This window comes from Schistocerca serialis, chromosome 2 (assembly GCF_023864345.2).
Source record: "Schistocerca serialis cubense isolate TAMUIC-IGC-003099 chromosome 2, iqSchSeri2.2, whole genome shotgun sequence".
In the NCBI taxonomy this organism is placed as follows: domain Eukaryota; kingdom Metazoa; phylum Arthropoda; class Insecta; order Orthoptera; family Acrididae; genus Schistocerca; species Schistocerca serialis.
The window spans coordinates 511,207,111-511,221,136 of record NC_064639.1 but is presented as its reverse complement, the minus strand read 5'-3'; the positions used below and the strand labels follow the sequence as shown (position 1 = coordinate 511,221,136).

Genomic DNA, 14,026 nt, shown 5'->3' with positions numbered 1-14,026 from the left:
GCAGTAAGTCGTGCAAAAGAATGCACAGCACCTTTCTCATTTGCATTAGACGACACTGCATGTCGATACAATGCTTATTCCTGCAGTAGATAATTGGGCCAATGATTTTACCCGATCGCATATCCACATGGACGGATGCTGTCATTAAACGATTCGCCAGTGGGAGCTTGGTCGGCCGCACTGCAGCTTGGCATTAGACGTTAACACCGGCCCAGTACCATGTTTTGAATGTGTTTTCGAATCGACAAATGTCTTCTTTCCGCAAGCACTCGCCAAAGACACAACTGTAGTTCCAGCAGACGAGGTGGCCGAGTGGTTAAGGCGTTGGACTGCTAATCCAATGTGCTCTGCACGCGTAGGTTCGAATCCCATCCTCGTCGAAGAAATTTACGTAAAAAAAAGCACGCTTTTGCGGTCACTCCTTCTCCGTGCGAAACGCCACTCAGTAGTAACATCGACGCGTGTACGTGGCAGATAGCGTGTGTATGAAATAAGTGACAAAACTGCCTACCAGATGAAAGCGCACAACATTCCATAGCGTATGCCCTTCGAATTAAACATCAATTCGAGATCTATAAACCAATCAAATTTCGGCTCCAGCAAAGAGTATGTTGGTATTTGCGAACGACGAGTTCTTATTTATATTTAAGTGCATATCTGTCGCAGTCATTTTAACGCATCGTGCCTTTAATAATCCATCTGTAGCACAACTGTCGCCTTCCGAAAGTTTGTTCTTTAAAGTCAGGTTGCCATCTACAGAGGCCATTTGGCAGGGCCTACTGGAGAGACTTGACTTTGCAGACATCCGTCGCTGGTGGCCGCCCAAACACCAAGCTCCATCGCAAACAGCAGGACAATCTTGGGCTAGGGGGGACGTCAAAACCTTGCAAGCAATATCAGTGTAGCGTATCGAGCTGTACGTTTCGTTGCAGTAAGTCGTGCAAAAGAATGCACAGCACCTTTCTCATTTGCATTAGACGACACTGCATGTCGATACAATGCTTATTCCTGCAGTAGATAATTGGGCCAATGATTTTACCCGATCGCATATCCATATGGACGGATGCTGTCATTAAACGATTCGCCAGTGGGAGCTTGGTCGGCCGCACTGCAGCTTGGCATTAGCCGTTAACACCGGCCCAGTACCATGTTTTGAATGTGTTTTCGAATCGACAAATGTCTTCTTTCCGCAAGCACTCGCCAAAGACACAACATTAGTTCCAGCAGACGAGGTGGCCGAGTGGTTAAGGCGTTGGACTGCTAATCCAATGTGCTCTGCACGCGTAGGTTCGAATCCCATCCTCGTCGAAGAAATTTACGTAAAAAAAAGCACGCTTTTGCGGTCACTCCTTCTCCGTGCGAAACGCCACTCAGTAGTAACATCGACGCGTGTACGTGGCAGATAGCGTGTGTACGAAATAAGTGACAAAACTGCCTACCAGATGAAAGCGCACAACATTCCATAGCGTATGCCCTTCGAATTAAACATCAATTCGAGATCTATAAACCAATCAAATTTCGGCTCCAGCAAAGAGTATGTTGGTATTTGCGAACGACGAGTTCTTATTTATATTTAAGTGCATATCTGTCGCAGTCATTTTAACGTATCGTGCCTTTAATAATCCATCTGTAGCACAACTGTCGCCTTCCGACAGTATGTTCTTTAAAGTCAGGCCGCCATCTACAGAAGCCATTTGGCAGGGCCTACTGGAGAGACTTGAGTTTGCAGACATCCGTCGCTAGTGGCCGCCCAAACACCAAGCTCCATCGCAAACAGCAGGACAATCTTGGGCTAGGGGGGACGTCAAAACCTTGCAAGCAATATCAGTGTAGCGTATCGAGCTGTACGTTTCGTTGCAGTAAGTCGTGCAAAAGAATGCACAGCACCTTTCTCATTTGCATTAGACGACACTGCATGTCGATACAATGCTTATTCCTGCAGTAGATAATTGGGCCAATGATTTTACCCGATCGCATATCCATATGGACGGATGCTGTCATTAAACGATTCGCCAGTGGGAGCTTGGTCGGCCGCACTGCAGCTTGGCATTAGACGTTAACACCGGCCCAGTACCATGTTTTGAATGTGTTTTGGAATCGACAAATGTCTTCTTTCCGCAAGCACTCGCCAAAGACACAACTGTAGTTCCAGCAGACGAGGTGGCCGAGTGGTTAAGGCGTTTGACTGCTAATCCAATGTGCTCTGCACGCGTGGGTTAGAATCCCATCCTCGTCGAAGAAATTTACGTAAAGCACGCTTTTGCGGTCACTCCTTCTCCGTGCGAAACGCCACTCAGTAGTAACATCGACGCGTGTACGTGGCAGATAGCGTGTGTATGAAATAAGTGACTAAACTGCCTACCAGATGAAAGCGCACAACATTCCATAGCGTATGCCCTTCGAATTAAACATCAATTCGAGATCTATAAACCAATCAAATTTCGGCTCCAGCAAAGAGTATGTTGGTATTTGCGAACGACGAGTTCTTATTTATATTTAAGTGCATATCTGTCGCAGTCATTTTAACGTATCGTGCCTTTAATAATCCATCTGTAGCACAACTGTCGCCTTCCGACAGTTTGTTCTTTAAAGTCAGGCCGCCATCTACAGAAGCCATTTGGCAGGGCCTACTGGAGAGACTTGAGTTTGCAGACATCCGTCGCTAGTGGCCGCCCAAACACCAAGCTCCATCGCAAACAGCAGGACAATCTTGGGCTAGGGGGGACGTCAAAACCTTGCAAGCAATATCAGTGTAGCGTATCGAGCTGTACGTTTCGTTGCAGTAAGTCGTGCAAAAGAATGCACAGCACCTTTCTCATTTGCATTAGACGACACTGCATGTCGATACAATGCTTATTCCTGCAGTAGATAATTGGGCCAATGATTTTACCCGATCGCATATCCACATGGACGGATGCTGTCATTAAACGATTCGCCAGTGGGAGCTTGGTCGGCCGCACTGCAGCTTGGCATTAGACGTTAACACCGGCCCAGTACCATGTTTTGAATGTGTTTTCGAATCGACAAATGTCTTCTTTCCGCAAGCACTCGCCAAAGACACAACTGTAGTTCCAGCAGACGAGGTGGCCGAGTGGTTAAGGCGTTGGACTGCTAATCCAATGTGCTCTGCACGCGTGGGTTCGAATCCCATCCTCGTCGAAGAAATTTACGTAAAGCACGCTTTTGCGGTCACTCCTTCTCCGTGCGAAACGCCACTCAGTAGTAACATCGACGCGTGTACGTGGCAGATAGCGTGTGTATGAAATAAGTGACAAAACTGCCTACCAGATGAAAGCGCACAACATTCCATAGCGTATGCCCTTCGAATTAAACATCAATTCGAGATCTATAAACCAATCAAATTTCGGCTCCAGCAAAGAGTATGTTGGTATTTGCGAACGACGAGTTCTTATTTATATTTAAGTGCATATCTGTCGCAGTCATTTTAATGTATCGTGCCTTTAATAATCCATCTGTAGCACAACTGTCGCCTTCCGACAGTTTGTTCTTTAAAGTCAGGCTGCCATCTACAGAAGCCATTTGGCAGGGCCTACTGGAGAGACTTGAGTTTGCAGACATCCGTCGCTAGTGGCCGCCCAAACACCAAGCTCCATCGCAAACAGCAGGACAATCTTGGGCTAGGGGGGACGTCAAAACCTTGCAAGCAATATCAGTGTAGCGTATCGCGCTGTACGTTTCGTTGCAGTAAGTCGTGCAAAAGAATGCACAGCACCTTTCTCATTTGCATTAGACGACACTGCATGTCGATACAATGCTTATTCCTGCAGTAGATAATTGGGCCAATGATTTTACCCGATCGCATATCCACATGGACGGATGCTGTCATTAAACGATTCGCCAGTGGGAGCTTGGTCGGCCGCACTGCAGCTTGGCATTAGACGTTAACACCGGCCCAGTACCATGTTTTGAATGTGTTTTCGAATCGACAAATGTCTTCTTTCCGCAAGCACTCGCCAAAGACACAACTGTAGTTCCAGCAGACGAGGTGGCCGAGTGGTTAAGGCGTTGGACTGCTAATCCAATGTGCTCTGCACGCGTGGGTTCGAATCCCATCCTCGTCGAAGAAATTTACGTAAAGCACGCTTTTGCGGTCACTCCTTCTCCGTGCGAAACGCCACTCAGTAGTAACATCGACGCGTGTACGTGGCAGATAGCGTGTGTATGAAATAAGTGACTAAACTGCCTACCAGATGAAAGCGCACAACATTCCATAGCGTATGCCCTTCGAATTAAACATCAATTCGAGATCTATAAACCAATCAAATTTCGGCTCCAGCAAAGAGTATGTTGGTATTTGCGAACGACGAGTTCTTATTTATATTTAAGTGCATATCTGTCGCAGTCATTTTAACGTATCGTGCCTTTAATAATCCATCTGTAGCACAACTGTCGCCTTCCGACAGTTTGTTCTTTAAAGTCAGGCCGCCATCTACAGAAGCCATTTGGCAGGGCCTACTGGAGAGACTTGAGTTTGCAGACATCCGTCGCTAGTGGCCGCCCAAACACCAAGCTCCATCGCAAACAGCAGGACAATCTTGGGCTAGGGGGGACGTCAAAACCTTGCAAGCAATATCAGTGTAGCGTATCGAGCTGTACGTTTCGTTGCAGTAAGTCGTGCAAAAGAATGCACAGCACCTTTCTCATTTGCATTAGACGACACTGCATGTCGATACAATGCTTATTCCTGCAGTAGATAATTGGGCCAATGATTTTACCCGATCGCATATCCATATGGACGGATGCTGTCATTAAACGATTCGCCAGTGGGAGCTTGGTCGGCCGCACTGCAGCTTGGCATTAGACGTTAACACCGGCCCAGTACCATGTTTTGAATGTGTTTTCGAATCGACAAATGTCTTCTTTCCGCAAGCACTCGCCAAAGACACAACTGTAGTTCCAGCAGACGAGGTGGCCGAGTGGTTAAGGCGTTTGACTGCTAATCCAATGTGCTCTGCACGCGTGGGTTAGAATCCCATCCTCGTCGAAGAAATTTACGTAAAGCACGCTTTTGCGGTCACTCCTTCTCCGTGCGAAACGCCACTCAGTAGTAACATCGACGCGTGTACGTGGCAGATAGCGTGTGTATGAAATAAGTGACTAAACTGCCTACCAGATGAAAGCGCACAACATTCCATAGCGTATGCCCTTCGAATTAAACATCAATTCGAGATCTATAAACCAATCAAATTTCGGCTCCAGCAAAGAGTATGTTGGTATTTGCGAACGACGAGTTCTTATTTATATTTAAGTGCATATCTGTCGCAGTCATTTTAACGTATCGTGCCTTTAATAATCCATCTGTAGCACAACTGTCGCCTTCCGACAGTTTGTTCTTTAAAGTCAGGCCGCCATCTACAGAAGCCATTTGGCAGGGCCTACTGGAGAGACTTGAGTTTGCAGACATCCGTCGCTAGTGGCCGCCCAAACACCAAGCTCCATCGCAAACAGCAGGACAATCTTGGGCTAGGGGGGACGTCAAAACCTTGCAAGCAATATCAGTGTAGCGTATCGAGCTGTACGTTTCGTTGCAGTAAGTCGTGCAAAAGAATGCACAGCACCTTTCTCATTTGCATTAGACGACACTGCATGTCGATACAATGCTTATTCCTGCAGTAGATAATTGGGCCAATGATTTTACCCGATCGCATATCCATATGGACGGATGCTGTCATTAAACGATTCGCCAGTGGGAGCTTGGTCGGCCGCACTGCAGCTTGGCATTAGACGTTAACACCGGCCCAGTACCATGTTTTGAATGTGTTTTGGAATCGACAAATGTCTTCTTTCCGCAAGCACTCGCCAAAGACACAACTGTAGTTCCAGCAGACGAGGTGGCCGAGTGGTTAAGGCGTTTGACTGCTAATCCAATGTGCTCTGCACGCGTGGGTTAGAATCCCATCCTCGTCGAAGAAATTTACGTAAAGCACGCTTTTGCGGTCACTCCTTCTCCGTGCGAAACGCCACTCAGTAGTAACATCGACGCGTGTACGTGGCAGATAGCGTGTGTATGAAATAAGTGACTAAACTGCCTACCAGATGAAAGCGCACAACATTCCATAGCGTATGCCCTTCGAATTAAACATCAATTCGAGATCTATAAACCAATCAAATTTCGGCTCCAGCAAAGAGTATGTTGGTATTTGCGAACGACGAGTTCTTATTTATATTTAAGTGCATATCTGTCGCAGTCATTTTAACGTATCGTGCCTTTAATAATCCATCTGTAGCACAACTGTCGCCTTCCGACAGTTTGTTCTTTAAAGTCAGGCCGCCATCTACAGAAGCCATTTGGCAGGGCCTACTGGAGAGACTTGAGTTTGCAGACATCCGTCGCTAGTGGCCGCCCAAACACCAAGCTCCATCGCAAACAGCAGGACAATCTTGGGCTAGGGGGGACGTCAAAACCTTGCAAGCAATATCAGTGTAGCGTATCGAGCTGTACGTTTCGTTGCAGTAAGTCGTGCAAAAGAATGCACAGCACCTTTCTCATTTGCATTAGACGACACTGCATGTCGATACAATGCTTATTCCTGCAGTAGATAATTGGGCCAATGATTTTACCCGATCGCATATCCACATGGACGGATGCTGTCATTAAACGATTCGCCAGTGGGAGCTTGGTCGGCCGCACTGCAGCTTGGCATTAGACGTTAACACCGGCCCAGTACCATGTTTTGAATGTGTTTTCGAATCGACAAATGTCTTCTTTCCGCAAGCACTCGCCAAAGACACAACTGTAGTTCCAGCAGACGAGGTGGCCGAGTGGTTAAGGCGTTGGACTGCTAATCCAATGTGCTCTGCACGCGTGGGTTCGAATCCCATCCTCGTCGAAGAAATTTACGTAAAGCACGCTTTTGCGGTCACTCCTTCTCCGTGCGAAACGCCACTCAGTAGTAACATCGACGCGTGTACGTGGCAGATAGCGTGTGTATGAAATAAGTGACAAAACTGCCTACCAGATGAAAGCGCACAACATTCCATAGCGTATGCCCTTCGAATTAAACATCAATTCGAGATCTATAAACCAATCAAATTTCGGCTCCAGCAAAGAGTATGTTGGTATTTGCGAACGACGAGTTCTTATTTATATTTAAGTGCATATCTGTCGCAGTCATTTTAATGTATCGTGCCTTTAATAATCCATCTGTAGCACAACTGTCGCCTTCCGACAGTTTGTTCTTTAAAGTCAGGCTGCCATCTACAGAAGCCATTTGGCAGGGCCTACTGGAGAGACTTGAGTTTGCAGACATCCGTCGCTAGTGGCCGCCCAAACACCAAGCTCCATCGCAAACAGCAGGACAATCTTGGGCTAGGGGGGACGTCAAAACCTTGCAAGCAATATCAGTGTAGCGTATCGCGCTGTACGTTTCGTTGCAGTAAGTCGTGCAAAAGAATGCACAGCACCTTTCTCATTTGCATTAGACGACACTGCATGTCGATACAATGCTTATTCCTGCAGTAGATAATTGGGCCAATGATTTTACCCGATCGCATATCCACATGGACGGATGCTGTCATTAAACGATTCGCCAGTGGGAGCTTGGTCGGCCGCACTGCAGCTTGGCATTAGACGTTAACACCGGCCCAGTACCATGTTTTGAATGTGTTTTCGAATCGACAAATGTCTTCTTTCCGCAAGCACTCGCCAAAGACACAACTGTAGTTCCAGCAGACGAGGTGGCCGAGTGGTTAAGGCGTTGGACTGCTAATCCAATGTGCTCTGCACGCGTGGGTTCGAATCCCATCCTCGTCGAAGAAATTTACGTAAAGCACGCTTTTGCGGTCACTCCTTCTCCGTGCGAAACGCCACTCAGTAGTAACATCGACGCGTGTACGTGGCAGATAGCGTGTGTATGAAATAAGTGACTAAACTGCCTACCAGATGAAAGCGCACAACATTCCATAGCGTATGCCCTTCGAATTAAACATCAATTCGAGATCTATAAACCAATCAAATTTCGGCTCCAGCAAAGAGTATGTTGGTATTTGCGAACGACGAGTTCTTATTTATATTTAAGTGCATATCTGTCGCAGTCATTTTAACGTATCGTGCCTTTAATAATCCATCTGTAGCACAACTGTCGCCTTCCGACAGTTTGTTCTTTAAAGTCAGGCCGCCATCTACAGAAGCCATTTGGCAGGGCCTACTGGAGAGACTTGAGTTTGCAGACATCCGTCGCTAGTGGCCGCCCAAACACCAAGCTCCATCGCAAACAGCAGGACAATCTTGGGCTAGGGGGGACGTCAAAACCTTGCAAGCAATATCAGTGTAGCGTATCGAGCTGTACGTTTCGTTGCAGTAAGTCGTGCAAAAGAATGCACAGCACCTTTCTCATTTGCATTAGACGACACTGCATGTCGATACAATGCTTATTCCTGCAGTAGATAATTGGGCCAATGATTTTACCCGATCGCATATCCATATGGACGGATGCTGTCATTAAACGATTCGCCAGTGGGAGCTTGGTCGGCCGCACTGCAGCTTGGCATTAGACGTTAACACCGGCCCAGTACCATGTTTTGAATGTGTTTTCGAATCGACAAATGTCTTCTTTCCGCAAGCACTCGCCAAAGACACAACTGTAGTTCCAGCAGACGAGGTGGCCGAGTGGTTAAGGCGTTTGACTGCTAATCCAATGTGCTCTGCACGCGTGGGTTAGAATCCCATCCTCGTCGAAGAAATTTACGTAAAGCACGCTTTTGCGGTCACTCCTTCTCCGTGCGAAACGCCACTCAGTAGTAACATCGACGCGTGTACGTGGCAGATAGCGTGTGTATGAAATAAGTGACTAAACTGCCTACCAGATGAAAGCGCACAACATTCCATAGCGTATGCCCTTCGAATTAAACATCAATTCGAGATCTATAAACCAATCAAATTTCGGCTCCAGCAAAGAGTATGTTGGTATTTGCGAACGACGAGTTCTTATTTATATTTAAGTGCATATCTGTCGCAGTCATTTTAACGTATCGTGCCTTTAATAATCCATCTGTAGCACAACTGTCGCCTTCCGACAGTTTGTTCTTTAAAGTCAGGCCGCCATCTACAGAAGCCATTTGGCAGGGCCTACTGGAGAGACTTGACTTTGCAGACATCCGTCGCTAGTGGCCGCCCAAACACCAAGCTCCATCGCAAACAGCAGGACAATCTTGGGCTAGGGGGGACGTCAAAACCTTGCAAGCAATATCAGTGTAGCGTATCGAGCTGTACGTTTCGTTGCAGTAAGTCGTGCAAAAGAATGCACAGCACCTTTCTCATTTGCATTAGACGACACTGCATGTCGATACAATGCTTATTCCTGCAGTAGATAATTGGGCCAATGATTTTACCCGATCGCATATCCATATGGACGGATGCTGTCATTAAACGATTCGCCAGTGGGAGCTTGGTCGGCCGCACTGCAGCTTGGCATTAGACGTTAACACCGGCCCAGTACCATGTTTTGAATGTGTTTTCGAATCGACAAATGTCTTCTTTCCGCAAGCACTCGCCAAAGACACAACTGTAGTTCCAGCAGACGAGGTGGCCGAGTGGTTAAGGCGTTGGACTGCTAATCCAATGTGCTCTGCACGCGTGGGTTCGAATCCCATCCTCGTCGAAGAAATTTACGTAAAGCACGCTTTTGCGGTCACTCCTTCTCCGTGCGAAACGCCACTCAGTAGTAACATCGACGCGTGTACGTGGCAGATAGCGTGTGTATGAAATAAGTGACTAAACTGCCTACCAGATGAAAGCGCACAACATTCCATAGCGTATGCCCTTCGAATTAAACATCAATTCGAGATCTATAAACCAATCAAATTTCGGCTCCAGCAAAGAGTATGTTGGTATTTGCGAACGACGAGTTCTTATTTATATTTAAGTGCATATCTGTCGCAGTCATTTTAACGTATCGTGCCTTTAATAATCCATCTGTAGCACAACTGTCGCCTTCCGACAGTTTGTTCTTTAAAGTCAGGCCGCCATCTACAGAAGCCATTTGGCAGGGCCTACTGGAGAGACTTGACTTTGCAGACATCCGTCGCTAGTGGCCGCCCAAACACCAAGCTCCATCGCAAACAGCAGGACAATCTTGGGCTAGGGGGGACGTCAAAACCTTGCAAGCAATATCAGTGTAGCGTATCGAGCTGTACGTTTCGTTGCAGTAAGTCGTGCAAAAGAATGCACAGCACCTTTCTCATTTGCATTAGACGACACTGCATGTCGATACAATGCTTATTCCTGCAGTAGATAATTGGGCCAATGATTTTACCCGATCGCATATCCATATGGACGGATGCTGTCATTAAACGATTCGCCAGTGGGAGCTTGGTCGGCCGCACTGCAGCTTGGCATTAGACGTTAACACCGGCCCAGTACCATGTTTTGAATGTGTTTTCGAATCGACAAATGTCTTCTTTCCGCAAGCACTCGCCAAAGACACAACTGTAGTTCCAGCAGACGAGGTGGCCGAGTGGTTAAGGCGTTGGACTGCTAATCCAATGTGCTCTGCACACGTAGGTTCGAATCCCATCCTCGTCGAAGAAATTTACGTAAAAAAAAGCACGCTTTTGCGGTCACTCCTTCTCCGTGCGAAACGCCACTCAGTAGTAACATCGACGCGTGTACGTGGCAGATAGCGTGTGTATGAAATAAGTGACTAAACTGCCTACCAGATGAAAGCGCACAACATTCCATAGCGTATGCCCTTCGAATTAAACATCAATTCGAGATCTATAAACCAATCAAATTTCGGCTCCAGCAAAGAGTATGTTGGTATTTGCGAACGACGAGTTCTTATTTATATTTAAGTGCATATCTGTCGCAGTCATTTTAACGTATCGTGCCTTTAATAATCCATCTGTAGCACAACTGTCGCCTTCCGACAGTTTGTTCTTTAAAGTCAGGCCGCCATCTACAGAAGCCATTTGGCAGGGCCTACTGGAGAGACTTGAGTTTGCAGACATCCGTCGCTAGTGGCCGCCCAAACACCAAGCTCCATCGCAAACAGCAGGACAATCTTGGGCTAGGGGGGACGTCAAAACCTTGCAAGCAATATCAGTGTAGCGTATCGAGCTGTACGTTTCGTTGCAGTAAGTCGTGCAAAAGAATGCACAGCACCTTTCTCATTTGCATTAGACGACACTGCATGTCGATACAATGCTTATTCCTGCAGTAGATAATTGGGCCAATGATTTTACCCGATCGCATATCCATATGGACGGATGCTGTCATTAAACGATTCGCCAGTGGGAGCTTGGTCGGCCGCACTGCAGCTTGGCATTAGACGTTAACACCGGCCCAGTACCATGTTTTGAATGTGTTTTCGAATCGACAAATGTCTTCTTTCCGCAAGCACTCGCCAAAGACACAACTGTAGTTCCAGCAGACGAGGTGGCCGAGTGGTTAAGGCGTTTGACTGCTAATCCAATGTGCTCTGCACGCGTGGGTTAGAATCCCATCCTCGTCGAAGAAATTTACGTAAAGCACGCTTTTGCGGTCACTCCTTCTCCGTGCGAAACGCCACTCAGTAGTAACATCGACGCGTGTACGTGGCAGATAGCGTGTGTATGAAATAAGTGACTAAACTGCCTACCAGATGAAAGCGCACAACATTCCATAGCGTATGCCCTTCGAATTAAACATCAATTCGAGATCTATAAACCAATCAAATTTCGGCTCCAGCAAAGAGTATGTTGGTATTTGCGAACGACGAGTTCTTATTTATATTTAAGTGCATATCTGTCGCAGTCATTTTAACGTATCGTGCCTTTAATAATCCATCTGTAGCACAACTGTCGCCTTCCGACAGTTTGTTCTTTAAAGTCAGGCCGCCATCTACAGAAGCCATTTGGCAGGGCCTACTGGAGAGACTTGAGTTTGCAGACATCCGTCGCTAGTGGCCGCCCAAACACCAAGCTCCATCGCAAACAGCAGGACAATCTTGGGCTAGGGGGGACGTCAAAACCTTGCAAGCAATATCAGTGTAGCGTATCGAGCTGTACGTTTCGTTGCAGTAAGTCGTGCAAAAGAATGCACAGCACCTTTCTCATTTGCATTAGACGACACTGCATGTCGATACAATGCTTATTCCTGCAGTAGATAATTGGGCCAATGATTTTACCCGATCGCATATCCATATGGACGGATGCTGTCATTAAACGATTCGCCAGTGGGAGCTTGGTCGGCCGCACTGCAGCTTGGCATTAGACGTTAACACCGGCCCAGTACCATGTTTTGAATGTGTTTTGGAATCGACAAATGTCTTCTTTCCGCAAGCACTCGCCAAAGACACAACTGTAGTTCCAGCAGACGAGGTGGCCGAGTGGTTAAGGCGTTTGACTGCTAATCCAATGTGCTCTGCACGCGTGGGTTAGAATCCCATCCTCGTCGAAGAAATTTACGTAAAGCACGCTTTTGCGGTCACTCCTTCTCCGTGCGAAACGCCACTCAGTAGTAACATCGACGCGTGTACGTGGCAGATAGCGTGTGTATGAAATAAGTGACTAAACTGCCTACCAGATGAAAGCGCACAACATTCCATAGCGTATGCCCTTCGAATTAAACATCAATTCGAGATCTATAAACCAATCAAATTTCGGCTCCAGCAAAGAGTATGTTGGTATTTGCGAACGACGAGTTCTTATTTATATTTAAGTGCATATCTGTCGCAGTCATTTTAACGTATCGTGCCTTTAATAATCCATCTGTAGCACAACTGTCGCCTTCCGACAGTTTGTTCTTTAAAGTCAGGCCGCCATCTACAGAAGCCATTTGGCAGGGCCTACTGGAGAGACTTGAGTTTGCAGACATCCGTCGCTAGTGGCCGCCCAAACACCAAGCTCCATCGCAAACAGCAGGACAATCTTGGGCTAGGGGGGACGTCAAAACCTTGCAAGCAATATCAGTGTAGCGTATCGAGCTGTACGTTTCGTTGCAGTAAGTCGTGCAAAAGAATGCACAGCACCTTTCTCATTTGCATTAGACGACACTGCATGTCGATACAATGCTTATTCCTGCAGTAGATAATTGGGCCAATGATTTTACCCGATCGCATATCCACATGGACGGATGCTGTCATTAAACGATTCGCCAGTGGGAGCTTGGTCGGCCGCACTGCAGCTTGGCATTAGACGTTAACACCGGCCCAGTACCATGTTTTGAATGTGTTTTCGAATCGACAAATGTCTTCTTTCCGCAAGCACTCGCCAAAGACACAACTGTAGTTCCAGCAGACGAGGTGGCCGAGTGGTTAAGGCGTTGGACTGCTAATCCAATGTGCTCTGCACGCGTGGGTTCGAATCCCATCCTCGTCGAAGAAATTTACGTAAAGCACGCTTTTGCGGTCACTCCTTCTCCGTGCGAAACGCCACTCAGTAGTAACATCGACGCGTGTACGTGGCAGATAGCGTGTGTATGAAATAAGTGACAAAACTGCCTACCAGATGAAAGCGCACAACATTCCATAGCGTATGCCCTTCGAATTAAACATCAATTCGAGATCTATAAACCAATCAAATTTCGGCTCCAGCAAAGAGTATGTTGGTATTTGCGAACGACGAGTTCTTATTTATATTTAAGTGCATATCTGTCGCAGTCATTTTAATGTATCGTGCCTTTAATAATCCATCTGTAGCACAACTGTCGCCTTCCGACAGTTTGTTCTTTAAAGTCAGGCTGCCATCTACAGAAGCCATTTGGCAGGGCCTACTGGAGAGACTTGAGTTTGCAGACATCCGTCGCTAGTGGCTGCCCAAACACCAAGCTCCATCGCAAACAGCAGGACAATCTTGGGCTAGGGGGGACGTCAAAACCTTGCAAGCAATATCAGTGTAGCGTATCGCGCTGTACGTTTCGTTGCAGTAAGTCGTGCAAAAGAATGCACAGCACCTTTCTCATTTGCATTAGACGACACTGCATGTCGATACAATGCTTATTCCTGCAGTAGATAATTGGGCCAATGATTTTACCCGATCGCATATCCACATGGACGGATGCTGTCATTAAACGATTCGCCAGTGGGAG

General features: G+C 47.0%; 15 non-coding genes across 15 annotated transcripts; all 15 read left to right on the top strand.

Annotated features, from left to right (window-relative positions):
• The first annotated feature begins 298 nt into the window (after window positions 1-298).
• On the top strand, window positions 299-380 carry Trnas-gcu (transfer RNA serine (anticodon GCU)). Its single transcript has one exon. It is a non-coding gene; the product is annotated as a tRNA-Ser (tRNA).
• Window positions 381-1,226: 846 nt separating this feature from the next.
• Window positions 1,227-1,308, top strand: Trnas-gcu (transfer RNA serine (anticodon GCU)). Its single transcript has one exon. It is a non-coding gene; the product is annotated as a tRNA-Ser (tRNA).
• Window positions 1,309-2,154: 846 nt separating this feature from the next.
• On the top strand, window positions 2,155-2,236 carry Trnas-gcu (transfer RNA serine (anticodon GCU)). Its single transcript has one exon. It is a non-coding gene; the product is annotated as a tRNA-Ser (tRNA).
• Window positions 2,237-3,077: 841 nt separating this feature from the next.
• On the top strand, window positions 3,078-3,159 carry Trnas-gcu (transfer RNA serine (anticodon GCU)). The gene has a single exon. It is a non-coding gene; the product is annotated as a tRNA-Ser (tRNA).
• An 841-nt stretch (window positions 3,160-4,000) lies between these two features.
• Trnas-gcu (transfer RNA serine (anticodon GCU)) lies at window positions 4,001-4,082 on the top strand. The gene has a single exon. It is a non-coding gene; the product is annotated as a tRNA-Ser (tRNA).
• Window positions 4,083-4,923: 841 nt separating this feature from the next.
• On the top strand, window positions 4,924-5,005 carry Trnas-gcu (transfer RNA serine (anticodon GCU)). Its single transcript has one exon. It is a non-coding gene; the product is annotated as a tRNA-Ser (tRNA).
• An 841-nt stretch (window positions 5,006-5,846) lies between these two features.
• On the top strand, window positions 5,847-5,928 carry Trnas-gcu (transfer RNA serine (anticodon GCU)). Its single transcript has one exon. It is a non-coding gene; the product is annotated as a tRNA-Ser (tRNA).
• An 841-nt stretch (window positions 5,929-6,769) lies between these two features.
• Window positions 6,770-6,851, top strand: Trnas-gcu (transfer RNA serine (anticodon GCU)). Its single transcript has one exon. It is a non-coding gene; the product is annotated as a tRNA-Ser (tRNA).
• An 841-nt stretch (window positions 6,852-7,692) lies between these two features.
• Trnas-gcu (transfer RNA serine (anticodon GCU)) lies at window positions 7,693-7,774 on the top strand. The gene has a single exon. It is a non-coding gene; the product is annotated as a tRNA-Ser (tRNA).
• Window positions 7,775-8,615: 841 nt separating this feature from the next.
• Trnas-gcu (transfer RNA serine (anticodon GCU)) lies at window positions 8,616-8,697 on the top strand. Its single transcript has one exon. It is a non-coding gene; the product is annotated as a tRNA-Ser (tRNA).
• An 841-nt stretch (window positions 8,698-9,538) lies between these two features.
• Trnas-gcu (transfer RNA serine (anticodon GCU)) lies at window positions 9,539-9,620 on the top strand. Its single transcript has one exon. It is a non-coding gene; the product is annotated as a tRNA-Ser (tRNA).
• Window positions 9,621-10,461: 841 nt separating this feature from the next.
• Window positions 10,462-10,543, top strand: Trnas-gcu (transfer RNA serine (anticodon GCU)). The gene has a single exon. It is a non-coding gene; the product is annotated as a tRNA-Ser (tRNA).
• Window positions 10,544-11,389: 846 nt separating this feature from the next.
• Trnas-gcu (transfer RNA serine (anticodon GCU)) lies at window positions 11,390-11,471 on the top strand. The gene has a single exon. It is a non-coding gene; the product is annotated as a tRNA-Ser (tRNA).
• Window positions 11,472-12,312: 841 nt separating this feature from the next.
• Trnas-gcu (transfer RNA serine (anticodon GCU)) lies at window positions 12,313-12,394 on the top strand. The gene has a single exon. It is a non-coding gene; the product is annotated as a tRNA-Ser (tRNA).
• Window positions 12,395-13,235: 841 nt separating this feature from the next.
• Window positions 13,236-13,317, top strand: Trnas-gcu (transfer RNA serine (anticodon GCU)). The gene has a single exon. It is a non-coding gene; the product is annotated as a tRNA-Ser (tRNA).
• Window positions 13,318-14,026: the final 709 nt, after the last annotated feature.